Source organism: Cervus canadensis, chromosome 4, assembly GCF_019320065.1.
Source record: "Cervus canadensis isolate Bull #8, Minnesota chromosome 4, ASM1932006v1, whole genome shotgun sequence".
Classification (NCBI taxonomy): domain Eukaryota; kingdom Metazoa; phylum Chordata; class Mammalia; order Artiodactyla; family Cervidae; genus Cervus; species Cervus canadensis.
Window position 1 is genome coordinate 76159950 of NC_057389.1, and position 23063 is coordinate 76183012.

At 44.2% G+C, this 23063-nt stretch overlaps 1 protein-coding gene across 6 annotated transcripts in view; it reads left to right on the forward strand.

The window, feature by feature from the left end:
- The window catches only part of LOC122440083 (synuclein alpha interacting protein), a 153853-nt gene that overhangs the window by 339 nt on the left and 130451 nt on the right, over nucleotides 1-23063 (forward strand). The window contains exon 1 of one of the 6 annotated variants that reach the window (XM_043465897.1): nucleotides 25-139. The exons of 1 other annotated variant lie outside the window; for it this stretch is intronic. The gene's annotated coding sequence lies outside the window, so the exon portion shown is untranslated. Of the gene's footprint in view, nucleotides 1-24; nucleotides 140-227; nucleotides 356-429; nucleotides 501-844; nucleotides 967-23063 lie in introns of those variants that run through there. 4 more of the 6 variants (XM_043465896.1, XM_043465892.1, XM_043465893.1 and 1 more) reach the window with 4 other exon arrangements.

The window sequence follows — 23063 nt, forward strand, 5'->3', positions numbered from 1 at the left end:
GGTCGGTGTATTAACCGTTGTTGAATTAAAAACACCATCCGTTCAGACCAAAGTCTCCTCCATCCACCACCCATACTCGAGCACGGAACATTCCGGGCAAAGACCTCTCAGCCTTCCTTCCTTGGCGAAGTCCTCGAGGGTGGGCGAGACCTGGGTCGGGGCGGGCGGGGAGGGTTGGGGCTTAGGACTGTGCCAAGGCAAAAATCCTCTGCCAAGGGGCTCCCGAAGCAGGGCAGTTTCCCAGGACCGTGCCCACGTCCCGTCGCCCCCTCCCCGAGTGTCTCTGCCCCGCCGAGGCTGGAATCCTGGAATGGCCTGGGGACCAATGAGATGGCAGCGGTTGACGCAGGGATCGGTGAGGGGCGATTTCATCTCCCGGGGGTGGGGGAGAGGCCGCCCAGCGGGGGTGGGGGCGGAGGAGAAAGGGGTAAAAAGTGGGAGGGGAGGACATCGGAGACCGCCAGTCGAGCAGCCAAGACCCAGAGGTGCGAGCGCCAAAGGTAAAGAAGAAAAGAGCAGGTTCGCGGACGCGGAGGCGGCGCGGCCGGGGCTGGGGGCCGCCGCGCGGAGGGCGAGGGAGGGTCGCCGGCAGTCAGGCCGAGCCGGGCTCGCGGGCCGGGGGGCGGGCGCCGGGCGCGCGGCAGCGGCGGGAGGGCGCGGCGGCCGGGGCCGTGGAGACCGCGCCCCCGCCCGGCGGTGCGCCGCGCTCGGCGCTCCGCGTCCCTCCGCGCCAGCTCCCAGCCCGCCGCCCCGGGGCTGCCCTCCTCCCGCTGCCGCACGCCCGTTGGGGGGCCCGGGGGGGAGAGGCGCCGGAGGCCCGGCCGCATTGTGACGTAGCGGGGCCGCGGCAGCGCCTCCGCCGCCCGCCGGCTCCCGCCGTTCCTGCCTGCTCCCGCCGCCGCCGTCCATCTGTCCGTCCGTCCGTCCGTCCGCGTCTTTGAGCAGCCGCCGCGCCTGGCGCCCGGGGTGAGTCCAGGTCCCGGGGTGGGCGCCGCGGGGAGACGGGGGTGGGGCGCGACGGCGCGAGCGACTGAGCCTTTCCAAGTTTGCACCGGGCGGCCCGGGCGGGGGTCCCCCCCACCCCGCCGCGAGCCCCGGGGAAGGGGGGGCCCTTTGTGCGGCGAGTCCCGGCGGCTCGAGTGGCGGCGGTGCCTCTGCAGAAAGGGTTTGGGGAGAGGTCTCTATAGTAACGTTGGCGGCGCCTGCCAAGCGGCTTCTCTTCTTCTGGAGGGAGGGAGGAGGAGCCCCCACCTCCGGTTCCAAAGGATCGCTCTTTTCCTTTGCCGGTTTCGTGTGCTTATTATTCTTCCTGCCACCTGGGATGGTGTGGGAGGCAAGGATGGGCAGTGCCGGGGCTCCTGAGAACTGAGGTAACCAGGGACGAAGTCATAGTAATAGAAACAGTACCAACAATAATAATAGTAATCGCAACAGAGGGACGCCTGGGGTTGCCGCGGCCCAAGGGCAGCCCCTCGCTCTTGGGCACCGCGGCCCCCTGGCTGCCCGGTCCTCTAGGGCTCCGACCACCACCCTCGGGCGCTGTCCCGTGTCCCCTGCTCCTCCGGGTCAACTGGAGCCAGGAGTGTTTCTCTCCTGGCCGCCTTTCGCGGTGATGGCTCTCGTCTGCAGGTGGTAAGCGAGGTGACTGGCAATTTGGCTATTGTCAAATGCCACGTTTTGTTTATTTCATCTTTACGAAAGGAAAAGAGGGAAAATTATGAGCCATTACTGGCAGCCATACAGTTTCCACAGGAAATACTAGCATTCTTTGAGGAACACGCTACTGCTTGCGGGGAAGAAAGTCTTTAGGAAACAAAAAGGCAACAGCATTGTTGCTCATTTTCAATGGACCGCTAGGAGAGGGGAAACGTGGTGTTTTTTTCCTGTGGGAACAGGCTTGCCTTGGGAAAGTTAATTAAGGAAGCTCACTGTCGGTGGCCCGTTTTTCACTTGCTGGTGGCTGGACCCCGCTCCTCCTGGCTGTCACTGACAAGTGTCCATCAAAGAGCCGTGAGGAAGGGAAGACCACTGCAGGACAGTCTCACCACACACCACGCGCTGTGGAGCCCAGCCAGGGTGCAGTGTGCAGAATGAAATAAGGGCTGTCTGGGGAGGTTTATGAGGATTGCATGTGCGTAGAGTGTGTCAGTGCTCCAAAGTGTCACTCTAAACACATCATTTTCAAGCATGGCTTTCCCTGTTGAATCTGCAGAAAGGCAAAAACCTATTTCTCTTACTGTGGAGCAGATGTCCCAGTTGGGAATGGGTTGAAATCTGCATTTCGTTTGTGTATACTGAAGTTTTCAAAGGCAGAGAGGATAAGGTTTAGGAAAGCAGTATGCTAATGGATTCACATCTAGAGAATGTCTGTTGGGTATTTCTGATGCATCTCAACGTTAAATTACGTTCAGCCTGGTTGGACTCTAGGGAGACACCCTTCAGGTGTTCTTTATTTGAAAAAGTGTGACATTTTGTCTCCATTGCAGAAGTCTCTCTGGAAGGCAGTATTAACTGAAGATTACCCAAATATGTAGGAGTTTCAGGTCTAGGCACAGAAAGAAGATGGTGCTTCTCTTAAGGATCTTTGGACATCTCAGTTAGAAATAAAATATAAAAAAATAAATAATACAGCTTTGAACATAAGCTTCATTTTATTTAGAGCAAGATTTTCATGAGGAAAGGTTACAATATGGTAGATTTGAAATGATGCTGCAGTTATTGATTTGACATTTACAACTGTGTATGGATATCCAAAAGGAAGGGACTAAGGCAAATGAATTTCTCTGTCTACTGTGTCATAGCTCTCCTACTTTCAACTAGTTGTTCTTGTGCAGATGTACAGTGGAAATTCAGAACAGAGGCCAAGAAACTTTCTGTGCACTGTTGTCTTGGAGGGAATTGCAGCAGTATTTTACTGCTCTTAAGAGGAGGAAAACCCACATAAACATCTAATACAAACAAATGATCTTTGATATTATCAGAGAAAGCCTAGAGCCATTTTTCTTGCCAGATTGAAGGCATTTCTTGTCAAAAGAGGAAATCTCCCAAGGAGCAGGTGCATCATTATAAGAAACACAAGGGAATTTTTCTTTTAAATGCAAAATCTAATTGAATAGCACAAGAGAATCAAGTGACACTCTTAGAATAGAAGGTTTGTTTTTGGCAGTCTGTCAGATTAGGGTTGCAAACCACATAGGAGAAATAGGTGTCTTGGGAGAAAAATAATTTCCTGGTGAAAATCATACATTTGCTTCTGTGAAACTTTTACCTTTATGCTTGTTTCTTTGTGCCCCTTAGATTGGTGTGCAGATTCTACTTGCAAGAATTAATTTTCTGAAAATGATTCAATGAAGTGGTTACTAATATGTATACTATGCATGATTTTATGCCTGTAGATAACTGGATTTTATATTTTATAATTTATATATCTTAGCTCCTTTTTTAAGCTTTTAAAATTACTGATCAAAATATGTGTTGAAATGATTAATGTTAATTGATATGATTGACAACTGGGTCCTGGAAAAGTGCTGATTGATTACTAAATAGTCATTGCATATACACTTGGTACATACATAGGGTATAAAAATATGAAATGCAGAGTCTCTTCACAGAGAACTTACAAGGGGAAAAATAGGATACATGAAAAATTAAGTAATGATACAAAACATGAAAGAAGATATTTTATGATTAATTGCCCAAGACAGTGAGCAGTAATTGAAAAGGAATTCCCAAGAGAAAGTTACCAAGTCAGCCTAGATGTTTTTCCAGTTATCCATTGCCGTGTAACAAATCATCCCCAAATCATTGCTTAAAATGACTATATTGCTTGCAATTGTGTGGCTGGTAGTTCAAGTTGGGTTCAGCAAGGTGGTTCTTCTGCTGCTCTTGGCTGAGTTCCTCTGTTATCTTCAGTCACCTGGTAGTTTGGATGATCTAGGATGGCCTCATTTATGTCTGATAGTTATTAGGTCAGGTTAACAGGTAACTGTGGCATGTGCCTCCCATTTTCCAGCTGACTAGCCTGGGCTTCTTTATGTGGCAGACAAGCAGTATTCCAAGAGCAGCAAAAGAACAAACCCCAATTTAAGGTGATTTTTAAGCCTCTGCTTGCATTATATTTGCTATACCTTCCCCTCAGCCAAATCAAATCACAGGGTCTCCCCAGATTCAAGAGGGTATTGAAAGATTCCACTTGCTGTCAGCGGGAGCTGCAAAAATTTGTGGCAGTTTGTTTTCAATGTAGTATGTGTACGAAAATACTTGTTCCAGCCAATGTTTTTGTGCTGAGGGATGGTGTACTGTAAGCTAGTGTACTTGGAGACAGCCCAGAATTGAGGTTAGGGAATTGCCCTATAAATCATTGTCCTGTAATCTTTGTTCTGTAAACCATAGAAAGAAAAGGAATGACAACGATAATAAAATTTTAGCTATATCCTCTGCTAGTGGTGTGAGGATGGTTTGGAGACAGTAGGCTGGTAGCAGAGTCAGCAATCCGTTGTTGAAGGGTGAGGAAGGCTCTGACAAAGGTGGAGGCAGAGAGGATGGAAAGGAAGGGATCGATCTGTACATTTGGGCTAAGTCGCTCAGTCGTGTCTTTTCCAACTCTTTGTGATCCTATGGACTGTAGCCAGCCAGGCTTCTCTCTTCATGGGATTCTCCAGGCAAGAATACTGGAGTGGATTGCCATGCCCTCCTCCAGGGGATCCTCCCAACCCAGGGATCAAACCCATATCTCTTCCATCTCCTGCATTGGCAGGTGGGTTCTTTACCACTAGTGCCACCTGGGAAGCAGGGATCGATCTGGGAGATCCCATATTTTGGATTAGGTGACTGATTATACAAGGTTAGCGAAAGCCTAGAGTCACAATCATTATGAGATTTAAAAAAGCGTAAGTGACTGAAAGAATGATTGTGCTGTTGTGAGAAATAGAGAAATCAATAAGTGATTTATTTGGGGGGAGGTGAAAAATTCAGTTCCAGGAAGATGGATTAAAAGAGATAAATTGAACGTGAGAGTGCTTTATAAGCTGCAGAGTATGCTATGAATGTTTCTATTGCTTAGTGTTTAAATCACAGTGTCTTGTATTCTCTAGTTATAAAGCAACAGAAAACAAAATGCAACCTGGAGGATATCCTGAGAGTCAAAGGGAAGTCAGAACCACTCTCAGGATAGAAACGGAACTCCTCTGGGGAGCTGGGGAGTAGAAACTGAAGGTCTTGTTCCTGAGGCACACAGCTGGCTGTCAGCCCTTGGAAGGCTCTGCCCTTGCACTTAGCATAGCAGGAAGAGCTCCTTTGGCCTAGTTTGCGTGGCAGGCACTCTGCTGAGCCAGAAGCGTTCATTGACAGCCCTGCTCAGATAGCACACAATGGGGGAGTAGGTGGGTGCTTCCTCAAAGGGCTTGGGAGCACCGCTCTCAGAATTGAGAATGCACACAGGGTAGCAGAACCAACAAATCCCTGCCAGAGATGAACACTTGATGATTTCTTTGGGCCTGGCGACTGGGAGGAGAAGGAAATGGCAACCCACTCCAGTATTCTTGCCCGGAGAATCCCAGGGACAGAGGAGCCTGGTGGGCTGCCTTCTATGGGGTTGCACAGAGTTGGACACAACTGAAGCGACTTAGCAGCAGCAGCAGCTACTGAGAAGTGGGCAGGTTAGGAGGTGACACTTCAGGTACATTTACAGAGATACCAGTGCATCCGTCACAGTTAACACCCATGCTAGTGGCAGGAGAGAGCCAGCCCAGTGCAGGCTCCTCTGTAAACGTCAGTGGATGTCTTATCAGAGGGGAGAGGAATGCAAAACACGATCTTTTCTCTCTATCACCTGAGAGTTCAGTGGAGGTGCTGCTTCGCCAGCCTTGTTTTATAGGTGGCCTGTCTGAAGCTCAGGTGGCCTCCCTGCCATGGAGTGCGGCTGTCAGGCTGGCCTGAAACATCTGGCCTCACTCACATCCCGCAATTCGGCTCAGCAGCACACACAGCTGTGCGTTATGGAAGGGCCTGGGATGGACCAGCTCAAACCCGAGCCCACACTTCTTTATATCCCAGAAGATATTCCATAAATGTTAGTTTAGTGATTGAATGTGCCATTATCTGCCACAGTAACATTTTCTAAAGCAGTCTGGTCTGGATTTTCATTATTCACAGAAGAATTGGCTATAAAGTCCCTAAATACCTTTTGTAGATTGAAATGTTTTAAGGTAATGGTGGTGGTGGTTTAGTTGCTCAGTCGTGCCTGACTCTTTGCCACTCCATGGACTGTAGCCCACCAGGCTCCTCTGTCCATGGGATTTCCCAGGCAAGAATACTGCAATGGGTTGCCATTTCCTTCTCTGGGATTTTCATTATTCACAGAAGAATTGGCTATCAAGTCCCCTAAATGCCTTTTGTGGATTGAAATGTTTTAAGGTACTGGTGTCACAGAAATACAGGTTTTTATAATCCCAGTTACAAAAATAGACCCTGGGGTTTTTTTTTGAAACACAATTGTCTTTACTTTTTGTATCTGTCAGGACTCTTGGCAGCAAGTCACAGAAACCCAGTGTACAAGTAGGAAGGGACATATCCTGGCTCCTGTGTTGGAAAAGTTCAGGAAGGACCAAGTTCTGATTTTCTCTCTTCTTCATGGTGGTAAAATGTTCATCAGCAGCTTTAAACTTAATCCCTGTGGGAAAAGAGAATAATTCAGGATTAACTCTAATTAGACCACTTTGATCATATGCTCATGCCCGAACCAGTTTTTCTGGCCGGATACTGGGAATATGCTCCTTGGCTTGGCCTTGACGATGGGCCCCGTCCTGTCCTGGAGCCTTCAGGAGCAGGAGGGAGTCTATGTGAGGGGTGGCTGGGTGCCAGGGGAGGTGCATGGGAGGGTGGGGAGGTTTATGCGGGGAGGGTGGTCAGCAAAGCCCTCCTAAAGCCCGTGACCTGAGAGCAGGAAATGGGTGGGTTTTAAAGAGAAAATACTGAAAAGAAGAGAGTGGAGGCTGTGCATGCAGAAGCAGCAGATACCTATTGTTCCATCTGTTTTCCCTGGAGGACATGGTATATCTTGCTAAGCCACCAAGCCGTGAACCTGGGATGGCCCTGGTCTGACCATCTTCCTTTCCACCTCCACCTAATCAATCACCAGGGCCTCCGGATCCATCTCTCAGTCTTACTCTTTTTCCCTTCATCAGTTAAATCAGCGGTCCCCTACTTTTTTGGCACAGGGACCAGTTTTATGGAAGACAGTGTTTCCAAGGACTAGGGTCAGGGTGGGGGGAGGGCGGTTGGTTTCAGGATGATTCAAGCACATAGCAATTATTGTGTGCTTTATTTCAATTATTATCACATCAGCTCCACCTCAGATCATCAGGCGTTAAATGCTGGAGGCTGGGAACCCCTGGTTTAGATCCTCACTGTTTTTCACTCCTTCACTCCTCACAAGTCACCTCTGAAATGCTGCTCCCAGTCTCTCCCTGCCAAGCCGTTCTCCTCACCACTACCTGAGAGTTCCTTCTAAAGAACAAAGAGTTAAAATTAAACCACGTGCCCATGGCCAAATAGTACAAACTTCCAGCGGTAAAATAAATGTCATGGGGCTATAATATACAGCCTGGTGACTATAGTTATTAATACTAGATTGCATAGTTGAATGTTGCTAAGAAAGTAGGTTTTCAAAACTCATCACAAGGAAAAATGTTGTAAGTTTGTGTGACAGATTTTAACTAGACTTGTGATTATCATTTGATAATATATACAAATATCAAATCATTATATTGTGCACCTGAAACTATTGTAATGTTATATGTCAGCTGTATCTCAATTCAAAAAAAAAAAACCATTTGAAATTTCACAGCTCTGGGGAAGAAGCCCAAGCTCCTGACCATGAATTCGGGGGTTCCCCATGATGTGTGCCCCGCCTTCTATTGGACACAGAGGATGGATGGGAGGAGGGTGCGCAGTGACGACTTCTAGCTGCCCACATACTCCCCATGCTGTCATGACCTCTCTAGCACTCAAGGTCACCAAGTGTCCATTTTCTCTCTCAGTTTCATGCTTGTGTCTGTTGTGGTCTCTGTGGAGTATCGTTTCTCCTTTCTTGACCTAGTGAAAAGCTGCTTCTCCTTCCTGACACAACTCAAGTGTTACTCTTTCGAGAAACCTTTGCTGTCCAAGGCCCTGCCTTGGACTTGACCCTGTGGGACAGCATCGGGTATACTTTGTTTGTGCCGTTGCTCTGAGTGTCTCAAGCAAGGCATTGCCCTTCCTTGTCTCTGTAACTTAGTAATAGTGCTTAGTAACAGTGCCTCTCATAGGGATGTTTTTTTAAATGAATGAATGAGATATGTGAACTGAGTTGTTAACCTTCAGGTTTTTAAGGTGATTTTTTTAAGATTTATTCTATTTCCTTTAACTTGATTCTCACGTTTGCTTCTCGGAACATTAGACATGAAGACAGGTTACTTTTGAAAATGCTGCTCAGACACTTTTCCTTCAGTTCTCCCAACTGCTTGTTTCCTACGTGGTCACTAAAAGCTACCTTAGAAAAGAGCTGGAAAAATGCAAGTGGCCCAAAGTGAATATCAAGGCTGGAATCTGTGGCTCAGAGATCAGATGAGGAATAATTTTTCTTCCTACCATAAAGAGGCTATCTATTAACTAATATTTGAGGTGCTTACTCTGTGTTGGGTACTTACCAACTCAGATGCATTCCAGTTATTCTTAGTGAATCCTCACAGAGGCTGCAGGAAGGAGGTACTACATTATCATCCTCTCTCTCCATCTGAGAAAACTAACATGTAAAGAGTTGAAGCAGCTTGCTTGCCACTAAGCTCTCCCTTCCTGGGGACTGAAGAGCTGCCAGACCCTCAGCTGGGCCATTGAGGAGTAGACCCCCATCTCTGATTGGGCTCTTCTGAGTCATCTGTTATGATGCTTTCGTTGTTTTTCTAAAATGAAGTGACCACTTCCTAAGAGTAAAACATTCCAGCTGCCTCCCTTGGCCATCCGTTATGTCAGAAACACTATGGGAAAAGATGTGTTTAAAGAGGTAGGGACACCAGTTCTATAGGAAGTTGAAATGAAGCTGAATTTCTACCTTAGAAATTCCCATCATGTTTTTGTGATTCTGCTGTGGCCAGACAATAGAGGCCTCTTACAGATGTTGTCCTGTTGTGTGTAATGCGTAGGTCTCTTGAACAGGCATCGAAGAGGCTTCATTCTGAGAACTACACTGAAACGTATACTAAGGATACTCAAAATGAGCTAAAGATTTTGGAAGTCATAGAAGCCATAGAATGTTTCTTAACCTGTTTTGAGTCTGAGAGCCTTTTGAGGCTATGATGAAAGCGATAGATTCTTTCCTTAGAGAAAAAAGATGTACACACATACACACACACACACCACCCCCACCCCCACACACACTGTGTATCTTCAAGAGTTTCCATCTGTGGATCTCCCAGGACTCCATAGACTCCAGGTTAAAAACCTGCTTGAAAGCTGTAATCTGGAAGAATGGTAATAGCCGTTGTTGAGTGTTTACCATGTATCACATGCAACCATTTATCGTGCTCACCATGTGCCAGTCCTTCCTGAAAAGCTCATCATAGCCAACCAGCCCCAAAGACGTGCATGATGAGCCCTGTTTTTAGCTGTCCTGAGTGAAGTTCAGAGAAGGAACTTACTCTTCACCCAGCTGCCACGTGGTGAGTGTGGAATTAAACGCTGAACCCCGATCTGCATCACTGCTCCTTCCTGCAGCCTCCATGCCCGTTCCTCTTACTGTGTGAGGCATGCAACCCGGCTAGAGGGACCCCCAGGCTCTGTCAGTCCTGACGGCCCTCAGCCTCTCTGTTGGAAGTTGGTCTAGTGGCTGCTTCTGCCACGGGAGCCTCCTGGAATGCTGGAGCAGATGAGGGCTGGAAAGGGGGGACTCGTAAGCAGAGTGGTTTCCTCTCAGGCCCTCTCTGCAGGTGAGGAGGCAGAGGGACCAGACAAGCCGCAGATGGAATGAAGACAGGCTGACTGGTCGGTCTGGTCCCAGTAGAGCGTGGCTCCCTGGAAACCAGAGCCTGCTTCTCATTTATTGATGATGTGACTGTTGTCCTTGTTTTGGCCTTCATGTAGTGGTGTGTCTGCTGCAGATGAATCCAATGATAAGTGCTCTTCAGGGAGCACACAGACCATCAGCCTCTCCTCTCTGCAGCCCCTCGTCAGCTCCCCTGTGTTTCCCCTTCTCTCATTCTATGGCTCCTCTCCCCTCTTGTCTGCGACACCCCAAGACAGCCTCCTGGGTTTTCTCCCCAGGCGTCTGCTGGTGACCAGAACTGCCTGCTACAAGAAATAGAATCCATGGTTCATTGCAGATTTTCCAGTACACATAGTAAGAAAAGTAAAAGGAAACAGGTGAAATTAATGTTAATGGTTTACTTGGGCTTCCATGGTGGCTCAGTGGTAGAGAATCCACCGCCAGTGCAGGAGATGCAGGAGACTCAGGTTCGATCCCTGGGTCAGAAAGATCCCTTGGAGGAGGAAATGGCAACCTGCTCCGGTACTCTTGCCTGGAAAGTCCCATGGACAGAGGAGCATGGAGGGCTACACAGTCGATGGGGTTGCAAAGAGTTGGACATGACTGAAGCTATTGAGAACATACGCAGAGCATACATGCAATGTTTTACTTAACCCAGTATATCCAAAATATTAGCATTTCCCCATGTAACTGATATTTTTAAATATCATTAATCAGATTCTTTGCATCCCCAAACTCTTTGAAATTTGGATGTATTTTATTTTAAAAATGGTAATTCTTATTGAAATATAGTTGATTTACAACTCTATGTTATTTTCAGGTGAATCATGAAGTAATTCAGTTATACATATATATATATATATTTTTTTTTTTACATTGTCTTCTATTATAGGTTATTACAAGATATTGAGTATAGTTGGGTGTACTTTATTCTTTACTCAGACCAACCACGTTTGCCATGCTCACTCGCCACATGTGGCTGGTGGCTCCCACTGCAGCCTGCAGGCTTGGGCTCTGAAGAGGCCTTGGGAGCCCCAAGGGCAGACTCAGGCCCCCCACCACCACCTCTGTCTCCCCAGCACTTAGCTTGCATCTCCTCTGTCACCCCGTAAGAGGTGTTGCACTCGATTGCCTGCGCTCTTGAACCTGGGCCCTTGAGAGTAGGCAAGGTGTTGGTCATCTCTCTGTCCCTGGTGTAGAGCGCAGCATCTCAGAGCCCACAGTTGGCATTTGTGACATTGAATGCATTAAAGGAGGGGGAGATTGTATGTAATCTCAGGAACTGAAGAGACTGGTATATGAGGCTCACTTCCCAGCCCTGGCTCCTGCCTTTCAATCTCTGGTTCTTTCTGGTGCCATAGAATCACACTGGAGTCAGACCAAATGGACAGTCAAAAGGAACACTGTAGCCTAGAATTGTGCTGTTTCTACATATCTTGTTTAACTTGAAGCTATACCTCCTCTAGTATTGAATCCTAGGGGAACTTATTGCATTCTAGCATGTTAAATCTTAATGGTCTTATTTATCAGAAGGGGAAAAAAGCAGGATGGACCAAATACCAAAACAAACCTCATCCACTGGACAAGCCTCCTACCAAGATTGCAAAGAAAGCCAACTGACCTCTAGAATATTAAATCCACAGAGAAGGGATAGGCTGCATCAGGGAGTTGTTGCAGTCGTGATGATGAGCTTTCTCGATGCTTCCAGTGGTTTGAGAGTCATGACCATGCCCCCTGAGAGAATGGGAGATTTATAGCCCGAGTTAGTTTGCCTTTGCACGTACAGTATTTAAATTTTGCAAGTGCTCCTAACCAACTAACATTCATGCTCTTGCCTGTCTACTTTACCCTAATGATAAATGCTGTGTAAAATAATTCATTCAACCAAGTATCAAAGGTTGGTGCTGCCACAATACCATATAAACCACATATTCACATAAAGTCAAAAGTTTGAAAATGGGAGAAAATATTTGTGTTTGATCTACTAAGTCATATAAGCATTTTAAGAACTTCTTGTCTCAGAAAAGAGTATGTTACCTCAGAGCCCTCAAAGGGTGCATTGAAATAGAAAGTGGAATCAGGCCTAACCTCTGTCTTCCAGTTGATTCCCATTTTCAACCTGGAAAGCTCATTGACCTGCTGGCGGTTTTTGTTTCTCAGAGTGCATACAGGGAAAAGTAAATCCTGCTGTCACACACTATGTAGGAGGAGGATGAATGAAGTCTAGAGAATGTTTTGAACAATTTCTCAAAAAAAAAAAAAAGAAGTTTATTTGGAACAGTTGGAGGGCAAAGTAACTGCCAATATTTTTGCAGAGTAAATTCTAAAGAACTAGAAACATCATAGTAGAAACCAAACACCTATTGTAGATAACCAAACACTAATGGTGTTTAGGTAATTTGATGATCTCTTTTTAATAAGTCAAGGATGGTTCAGGACAGACAAAACTTTTCATCTGTTGGCTCGAGTTTTGGGAAGGCTGCTTTCGTTTGCATCTCTTAAAAAGAACCCATGGCTGTCCGTATCTGCAGTGTCCTTCATCCTACATGACGGCTCTGGTGTTGCTGTGTTGGTGTAATTGAAAACCTATAAAAGGCCGAGAGCTACTTTTGAATTGGCTCAGTAAGCTTGGACTGGATTTGTCAAAGTGGTGAAAGGTTTAAAGGAATTTTCATAAATGAGGTCTCCAAGCTGTGTTTTAGCCATACAGTTCCAATGAGCTCCGAGGCCCGTGAACTCAGAGAAAAGAGCCTCTGAGAAGAGCAGTCATATCAAGATGGAAATAAATGATTCATTTTTACTCCTCGAGTTCTGCAGACATAAGCACACTTAGCCGCTGATCATCATAATTTAACAGTACTGTTGTGCACTAAAAATACAATTTAAAAGTCTAATCTTTAATTAAGTTGAGTACTCGCAGATTAACGTGGTTACAAATCTTGGGCCCTGAATGTAGCACTGTGTTTACTCTTGTTGCTAGGAAATAACAGCTCTTCACAAGCTACAGATTGACTTGGTAAGAAGAGGGACATAAGCTTTTCCTACTAAGGGACTTGATCAGTTCTTTGTTTCTGTCTCACAATGTATGTGAATGTGTTTCATGCAGCAGAGGTCTTGCAGCTTTTGTTGGCCACAGAAAGTCCAGGTATGTGCACTAAAGCAAACATTTTGAGGATGTTTGAAAGATCTTACCTAGCGCTCTTGGACAAAATAAGCTTCATCCAGTATTTGAGTTTTTAATGAAATGAATTTGTCCATTCATTAGAATTACCAAGGAAATAGATTGTTCTTTAATGTAGAATTATCACAAAGCTAATTGATGGCTTTGCATTCTCGCCATTAGTGGGAAGCTGTCAAATTAGAATCAGCATTTAATCCAAGTTGATGGTTTTCCAAAATCATTAAAACTTGCATGTAGGATATCAACTCTGCTATTCCTTTTTCCTTTTCCCTCTCTTTGGCAAACCTCACGGCGTGACACACTGTACAATAGTTTTTAAAAATGCAAAGCTAATGCTTACACAGCATGAAAGGGGGTAGTGATGCCAGTTCATTTGCCTTGTTCCTGAAAAAGACGAAAGGTTTCTATGTGCTATTTCAGTCAAGATCAGGCATGAAAGAATGGCCTCCCCAAGCTCAAAGGCAGAACCAAGAAAAAACCCACAGGGACGAATTTCTGTTTGATCTGTTGGAGGCAGGCCCTTGTACACAGGGTTGATGTTTCAAAGCAGAGGCCCTTCCTAAAAGATGGAAAATAGCAGAACACTTGTTTGTGTTGAGGAACAGCTTTTGATTGGCTTGAGCTTATTACAGAATTTTGTCCTGAATCCAAACTCAGAAGAATCTGGGGAGATTATATCTTTTGAGAAGGGTACTGCTGAGGGACAGGATCCTGACTACACCCAGCGTATGTGTTCATGACCTCTCTTGGTGACTGTGTGCATGCATACGTAGTCACTTCAGTTGTGTCCGACTCTTTGTGACCCCATGGACTGTAGCCTGCCAAGCTCCTCTGTCCGTGGAATTCTCTAGGCAAGCATACTGGAGTGGTTGCCATTTCCTCCTCCAGGGGACCTTCCTGATCCAGGGATCAAACCTGTGTCTCCTGCATTGCGGGCCAATTCTTTGCCACCTGAGAAGCCCCGCTCGTGGTGATTACCACACTTTAAATTTCCCTCTGGATAATTAAGGACTCATTTCTGTTAGAAAACCACTTGTTGATTTTGGTAAAAATGTTTTCTCAGTCTGTGCAAGTACCTAGCACCGTTTCAGGTTCATACTTATGATTAATACATGCTGGCTAGATAAATGAGTCCTTCAGCATGTCTTGCAAGTAAATGTATCAATTATAAGACTGAAGGTTTACTTCAGTGAAGTAAACAGAGGTTATAAACACTTGTCTTCTCAAAAGATATCATTGTGTAACCTGTGTAATTTATGTTCAGAGCATCCCTCCGAAGCAGGATACTGTCAAATACTTGGGCAAAACACTATGTGATGGAAGGTCTCACTGCTCAGCCACTGGTTGGAATGGGAAAGGAATTGTAAGAGTCTTAAGACCTGCTCTTATGGAACTTTTGATGCTAGAAGGGAATTTGGAAATCTGATAGTAGTAAGATGGAAAGGTGAGATAACAAAATGGCACACAGGTTACAAGCTTCTAGAGGGTGTTGGTTATTTTTTTTGCTATTCTCACTGTTACCTGAAACACCCACCATCGTGCTTATAAATAGTGTGGGTCGGAGATGGTACATGAAGGCAGACTGCTACATTGGTTATAAGTCTCAGAGCACGGGCTGGCTTAGTCTCTAGCTGTGTGTGTGTGATCTGGGGCAGCTTACTGAACCTCTGGATATTTTGATATGGTTTTATCTTTCACTACCAGATATCTACTGATTACTTCACTTGCTCAAAGTAAGTTTGGGATGATTGGTATCAAATGGATTCTAATCCACTCTATTTCTTTCTCAGCCTACTCTGTGTGCTGAGATATTTGGACTGAATCAGCAGGCTTGCTTTCTGGTTTCTGGTTGGGTTTGGTCAGTGAGAGGCATCAACAGGAGATGAGCTCCTGGCACTTGAGCATCTCCCTAAGGCTACTTTCTGAATTCTGGCAACTATGCCCTCCTGCAGCTATTTCATACTGATAACTGCTCCCCTTTGGTCTTATTAGCTTAGGGTACTGCACCATCTCTTGTAGTTTCTTCAAACCCAGCCCACACCTTTGCAAATGGTCTCTTTATTAAAATACCCACAAATTGCATTTGTTTGTGCCACTCATTTCCTCATGGGAACCTGACACAAGTGGTTACCTGTTTCAGAGGTCATTGTAGGATTTAAAACAATGATCAACTCATAATAAGTATTCAACAAGGTTAAATATGATTATCATCAGCAGTTGTTTCCTGTTACAAAATACTGGCTTTGTCATATTCATTGTGATTACGATGTTTTCAAATTTTTAAAAGACAAGAAGAAAATAACTGTCATGTTGCAGATGTTAAAAGTGGAAAAAGTGAAACAGAGAAGACAAGAGTGAAGTCACTCAGTGCTTCCATTCTAGAACTGAAGAAGTGAATTGAAGATTTTTGTCCTTGTTTCTCTGTATAGGGTACAGAGTCGCAATGATGTCTGGAAAAGAAAGTTACAACTTCAAAGTATGTACTAACTTAAAACATAACATACTTGGAGTAAGTGGATATGCCAAATGTAATACATTCTATTTGTGACCACTAAATAATAATTGGGTTGAGTCATGGACACCTCAGCAAATCTGTAAGAGCTGGGGCTCAGCATTTTCACGTTTATACCCTCTTGGTAGTGTGAAGATATATGATCCTTAGCACTGAATTTCTTACAGACTCTTGAGGGTAGATCTATTTATTTATACTCACAGCTGAATAAAAGACCAGCATTATGATGCTTATATAGTAGATTTTCTGGAAACATACATTTTTCTTACTACCATCGAAGAGTTCTCATTCTTAAGTCATATAAAATAGGCCACTCTGTGATAATTGGAGCCATCTCATCTTTAACTTATAGTACACTAATTAAACTGTTTGTTAGGAATGAAAACTAATGAATTCCCTGAAGGAGCAGTGATCAGTTTGAAAAACTAAACATCCTACAATGTCTTTCCATTTGATAATGAATTTGTCATAGTTGTTGAAATTTCAGAACATGTGGATGCATCTTTCAATATCTTGGAAAAATTGTATACGTATTCACGAAGAAATTAGAAAGAAAGGGAGTTTCAAAAATGTCTCTCTCTTTTTTTTTTACAGTTAAGTAGAGCCAAGGGAGGGATAGCAATCTGAAAGGCTTTTTGATGTCAGTCCAAATGAGGATTTATAGATTGTCCCCTTCCATTCAAGGAGCTAAGTGGCAAAAACAGATATCTTGTTTCCAGAGAGGCTAATGCTTCTAGAAGGAAGGATTGTTGTTTGAACATTTGGATCTCTTTTTATTCTTTAACATTTTCTTCAAAGGCGCATCCAGGTAAGATTGATGTTGTCTTTCCTTATAAAGAATGTGCCTTTTATATATTGGGCACTTAACAAATGGAAACTTTCTCAACTATTTGTTTATTTATTGTCTTTAAGTTGTGCTTTCTGGAGGAGACATATCCAAGTGCCATAGCGATCTCCCCTCTGACCCTCGTGAAGCCTCCCATTGCTTCCTTCCGCCCATCTACTTCTGTTTAGATTTTCTCTCTTCCTATTTTTTTCGTATTGAGTGAAATACAGTGGTGTAGTCACCAAGAGGAACTAGTAGTATATTCATCGTAGTTATTATTCTAAATGATGACACTGTTTTCAGCACATCAGTTGTGTCGACATGCATACCAGCAGTGTGGGAATAAAATAAAGTTCTTAGTAGATCGTGCTAAGTGATCCTAAAAATATCACACTATACCCAAGAACCTTCCATGGCTGTTTGCCAAATAGATGTAGGCATAGGTTTTTTAAGTTGAGTAATGGATGATATTTGCAGATGAAGGACATGTTGCTTTGCATAGTCATTTGGTAAACATGCTTTAATACCTTTTGCTGCGTAGAGGCAGTCATTTCCTTCTCTGAACTTTCTATCTAGTGGAGGACATAATTAGCTCTCAATAGTAGAGGCATAGGCCGAGTGCTATAGTAGGAAGGAGTTGGGAGTAATGAAGTCCACCTAGAATCTGGAGGAAGGTGGTCAGATTATCAAGGTTTCTCAGGGAAATTGACATTTGGTTTAAGAGTTTAAGGCCAAGTGGGAGATCACCAGGCAGAAAACATCAGGGAGAGTGTTAGGGTGTAACAGACTTGAGAAATTGCAAGTATTTTGATGTGACTTCACAGTAAGATATATGGTATGGAGTGGCAGGTGATAACGTTAGCTGGAGCCAAATCTTGATCTGTTTCGCAGTATGGAAGAAGGGAGCCTTTCTATCTTTTTCAGTGAGTGATATTAACAAGTGACCCTACACAGACTGTTGTGTCATCCATGCTCGGGGTTCATACCATCATCTGTGTTGGTGACTTCCAAATTTTTATCTCTGGCCCTGGGCTACAGATCCCCTTTGTCCTCTGCTTACCTACATTTTGATGTTTCATTGGCTGTCACAAAATCTCCACTCCCACAGTAAACCCATCACCCTTCCCTCAAGACCTTGGCTCCGTTCTGATTCTTAGTTTAGACAATGGCCCCAGTTTTCAAGGTAGTCATCCATGACACTGTCTTCTCTGGAATCCCCAGTGTCTCCTGACATCCACTCAACAAGTTTCCTTATTTATTCAGTTACTGTCAACATTATTGTCTCTTTTCCATGCCTAGTTCCAGTATCTTTATTTAGGTTGCTGTCATCTTTCTCTTTGGTTACCCCTGCCACCTCTTAACTCAGCTTCATCTCCCTTTCTGTTCAGTTATCTCATGGTTACCAGGTTGATCTTTCTAATTATTGCATAAATGACAGCTAGTAAAATTTTTAGCAGGTCCTCATTGCCTGTGGATAAAATCCAAAACGTTGGCACAACATACAAATCCATAGGCTTTTTGCGCCGCCTGCTTATCCAGCCTCCTGGGGCCCATGACCAATCCCCTACCCTTCTCCAGACTTTTTCAATGACATGGAGCTCCTGTAATTTCCAGTCTATTAGTCTCCTGGGCATTTTCCTGTTCCTGTTGCCTTCTTACCCTGTCTACTCACTCCTTTGCACCACTGCCTCCATCCAGGTCAGGGTGAGGTGCTTCTACAAGAATGTGGTGATAGGTTGTTTATTTTTCTCCACTGGATTTCAGGCTCCTCAGCGTCGGGCACCATGTCTCGTTCATGTCTGCCTTATTCCCAGCACTCCTGTCTAGCTCATAGTTACAGCAAAATAATAGTGTTGACAAAGCACTCACTAGAGGCCAATCAAGGTGCTAATTTATTTACATATATTCTCTTTTAAGGGAAAAAAACAAAATCAAGCCAAGATTTAGAGAAGGAATGCAGAAGAAAAGTAAAGATTGGGCAAGAGATTTGTTACAGGGAGTTCAGTAAAGACAGTATTTTATCAAAACAAGTGAGAATTTAAAAGATACATATACTAGGGTAGGGCCTTCCCGGGTGGCGCTAGTGGTAAAGAACCCGCTTGCCAATGCAGGAGATATAAGAGATGAGGGTTCAATCCCTAGGTCGGGAAGATTCCCTGGAGGAGGGCCTGGCAGCCCACTCCAGTATTCTTGCCTGGAGAATCCCCGTGGACAGAGGAGACTGGCGGGCTACAGTCCATGGGGTCGCACAGAGTTGGACATGACTGAAGTGACTTAGCATACACATACACATGCACATACAAGGGTAGAGGCAGTAGAAATCAAGTGGAAAGAAGTCTTCATAAGATAGTATGAAAAACCCAAACAAAACTTTCTGGCCAACCCAATGTTATAGTGATTCCTAGAGGTATTGAATGGATGGCTGGTAGGTGACTGAATGGAAGAATAGAGAACCCAGCATGTGCTCCATAGAACCTACTGTGAAACTTAATTTGTTTAACTCACAAGTCTGATAACTTTGGTGCAACAACTTCATTAGGATGAGAGGAACAACTGTGCAGGTGCAGAAGTAAGCTATGAGGCAACAGCCTGAGAGGAAACAAAGGTAAAAGCAGACATATCCTGAGACAGTAATTGTGATGGCTCTGAAAAGAGATATCTAAAATTAAATGTACACATACGATTATTAAATTAAGTCCAAAATTGTTCAGGTGTGGAAGTATGTTATGTAATTCTGAATTCTTTCAGGGTCAAAAAGTGGAGCTTCCAGTGGTCATTGTGAGCTGAAGGATTGTCAGTTGGGTTGTGGTTCAGTCACCCAGTCGTGCCCGACTCTTTGCGACCCCTGGACTGCAGCACGCCAGGCTTCCCTATCTTTCACCATCTCCCAGAGTTTGCTCTGACTCGTGGGAGTAATGGTAAAAAGTGAGGACCCTGGACTCAGAGTGCCTGGTTTGAGTTCTTGCTCAGTCATTTACCAGCTATAGGACCTGGAAGAAATGACTTTACCTCCAAAGTGGAGGTACTTTCTTTGTTGGGGTGTTTTAATGATTCAGTGAATACAGGAAAGCGTGTGCTCCTGGGGCAGGGTGGGCTGTAGCGGGCAATCAGGTGAAGAGTGGGCTCAGCTCCATGTAGACCCACACGACTTAGCAAAAGTAGGGAAGGGAGCAGTGACTGTATTCACGCTTAAACTCATGTATCTCGATGGCCTTTCGTCATGTTTGGTGGATGTGTTAGTATGGGTGAAGTGTTGCCTTGTTTCATATTTAAAATGACAATTTTGTTTCATAAGATACACTTCAAGGGACTTTGTTTTTGCTACGTTACAGCCCAAGTTCACTTAGTTTTCCCACATAATTCCTGAAAATAGTTGGTCAGGTGAACAACAAAAGTGGCCAGTAATCATTTAAGGCATACAGTGTATTAAAATATGATACCTAGTTAAGTCCTTATGGTGGGAATTCTCGAGGTCATTGGTGTTGAATGTTCATTAAGTAGTCCCTTTTACTATTCATTATTTTAGCTAATTAAACATCTTAATAGAAAAAAATCCTTGAAATATGCTACTTTTGAAATGTTTCCTAAGATATACTTAGTATACATTTCAAGATAAAAATACTGTGTCCTTAAGGAGAATTGCCCAGAAATAAATACATATATTGATTTAATGACTACCTGATAATGAACACAGAATTAACCTGTAGGATTGACTTAACAAGTCTCTTCTAAATGTCTGCTTTTTATCTTCGTCTTCCTCAGCTTCTTTGATTGATGCAGACACAAAACATTTGGTGCATGTGCGTGTGAGTTAAGTTGCTTCAGTCACGTCCGGCTCTTTGTGACCGCATGGACTCTAGCCTGCCAGGTTTCTCTGTCCATAGGATTCTCCAGGCAAGAATATTGGAGTGGGTTGTCATGCCCTCCTCCAGGGGATCTTCCCGACCCAAGGATCAAACCCACATCTATGAGACCTGCATTGGCAGGTGCGTTCTTTACCACTAGTGCCGCCTGGGAGGAACATGACGTTTGGTGGCTCCTGTCAACCCACTGTCATTCTCTGTGTCTTTACCTTATGTTGTTTTCTGTGTTATAGCACTTATCCCAACTTAACATAACCAGGCTTTATTTGCTTATTTATCATCCATCTCCCCGACCTGAATAGAAGTTTCTATGTGCAAGACTTTCATTTGTTTACTGCTGTATTCCCCAAACCTACCATAATGCCTGGTAGAAATTCAGTAAATATTTGTTGAAAGAAGAAATGTACACATATAAGTTTGTGCTTAGTCAAGACTCCCAGACAAGATTGTGCTGCTACATGGATGTATTTTTGTAAACATTGTTCACTGAATATAATGTAATGCTTATTCACTAAATACTCAAAACAAAATTTGGGAAATACAAGGAAATATCAATTAAAACATGTTAAATCATTCTCCAACCCTGAGAAAATGATGTAACATTTTGTTGTGTTATCCCCTTCATGTATTTGACATCACATTATAATTATGTGCCATCCTGGATATATTATTTTGTATGCTGGATTTCTTTCACTTGTATTATATCACCAGCATCTTTTTATCCTGTTACAAATATTTTCTAAAGACTCCTATTTTAAATAGTAGAGTTGAAATCCTTTTCTTCCCACCTCCAAACAACATAAGTAATGAAAAAACAGAGAAGAAAATCCATCTGTAATGAAACAAGTCATTAGCAGCAACCCCAGAGCACAAACATTGAAGTATACCTGCCTGCCAAGTCTATAACGTATGGATACAGGTGAAGGAAGACGTAAGAAACTACCCTTGTTCCATCATCTTGGACCTTGAACAAGGTGCAGATTTCCTTCAAGTCAAATACACTTCCATCAAAGACATCTCCAGTGTTTCCTTAATTAACCTAGAGCCGTAGATAGACTCTGGGAGAAGTTGGAGCGACTGTAAATATCCAGACATCACCACTTTAAGGCGGACAAGATGGAACTGGAGGAGAAGCGATTCTGAGGTGCCATGTTCATTTTCTTCTCCCAGCCTGCTGGCTGAGGGTGTCCAGTGGAAGTGAAGTGTGTGAAGGAGGGAGGGGAGGCCCCCATTGCCTGTAGGGGGCCCATGGGAGCAAGCAGAGGGAGGAGCAGGGGACAGCAGAAAGGGAAGGCTTTCTGGAAGAGCTTGCCAAGGCTTTTAGGGAAATGCATTGCTTATTTCAGACTGAGAATGTACTGAGCACTGAATATTTGGTGAACTTAAAGAGTGAATACTTTCTCCTTATCCTGTTTGATAGAGAGACACGGCCACTAGGGAGAAACTAACCCATTAAGATTAGAAATGAGAATGAAATAGCTGAGCTTGTGCAAACTTCGTGTAGTTTACAGAAAGAGGTTAGCACAAAGATAAGGGCCATAAATCAAAGATTAAGCAACATGGCACAAAAGGGCATGTTTCTGCATGTTGTAAAATGAGCTTTAAAGCAAAAGGTGAAGCTGAGCTTTTCAAATTGCTGGAATGTCACTGTTTATTTATGAGCCAAGATAAAACTCATTTTTAGATAAATGACTAAATTGAAATACCATAATACGTACCATTCAGGCGCCGTTATGGTTTAAAAATGTGACTATAAAAATGTCACATTATTACGGAACCTATTTGTTGGTTGGGTATTTTCCGAGTCCCATCTACTCAGTGTATTGACTCCCACTAGGTTTTACTGCTGCCCGCCTTGCGTAGCCAGTACACAGTAGCTATTATAAAAGCAAGATAGAGTTCTTTCTACCTCACAGAGCCCTGAAGAGTTTCAGGAATGTGGGCCAGAGCTCGTGTTGTTGTTTATGGTATTAGATGAAGTAGAAATAAAGGCCCTTGGCTCACAGAGACCATACCTCATTTACAGAAAAGCAGTGGGTTCTTCAGAATTCAAGTTTGTATTTCATTTGAAACTTGAAAATCTTACATTCTAGTTGTTTCCCATTTCCCTTGAGCAGTCAAACTATTAGGGTGTCTCTCTGCCAGATTCAGCCAAGGCTGAGTGTACTATGTGTGTGTGCACATGCTTAGTCGTGTCTGACTCTGTGACCCCATGGACTGTAACCCACCAGGCTCCTCTGTCCATGAGATTTCCCAGGCAAGAGTACTGGAGTGGGTTGTCATTTCCTTCTCCAGGGGATCTTCCTGACCTAGGGATCAAACCTGAGTCTCTTGAGTCTCCTGCATTGGCAGGCGGGTTCTTGACCTGCTGAGCTGATAACTCACTAAAAAAAAAACCAGTGCATGATTGCATGATAGTAGCAGCTCTGCATTTGTGTGCCTCGCTAGTTAGTCATGTTCATAAATTTCACTTTACATTTTATCAGGCTACCAGTACAGTTTTTAGAGATAGTTGGAAATAAGAAGTCAGAAACAGTGGGCAAATGGAAGCTGTGTTTTGGTATGGAGGCCACTTGGAAGAGCAGGTTGGTATGGAAAACTGAGCTTTGGGAAGCACAGAGAAGTGGATTAAGAGGGTAAGTCAGGTGACAGTATGAGAGGAT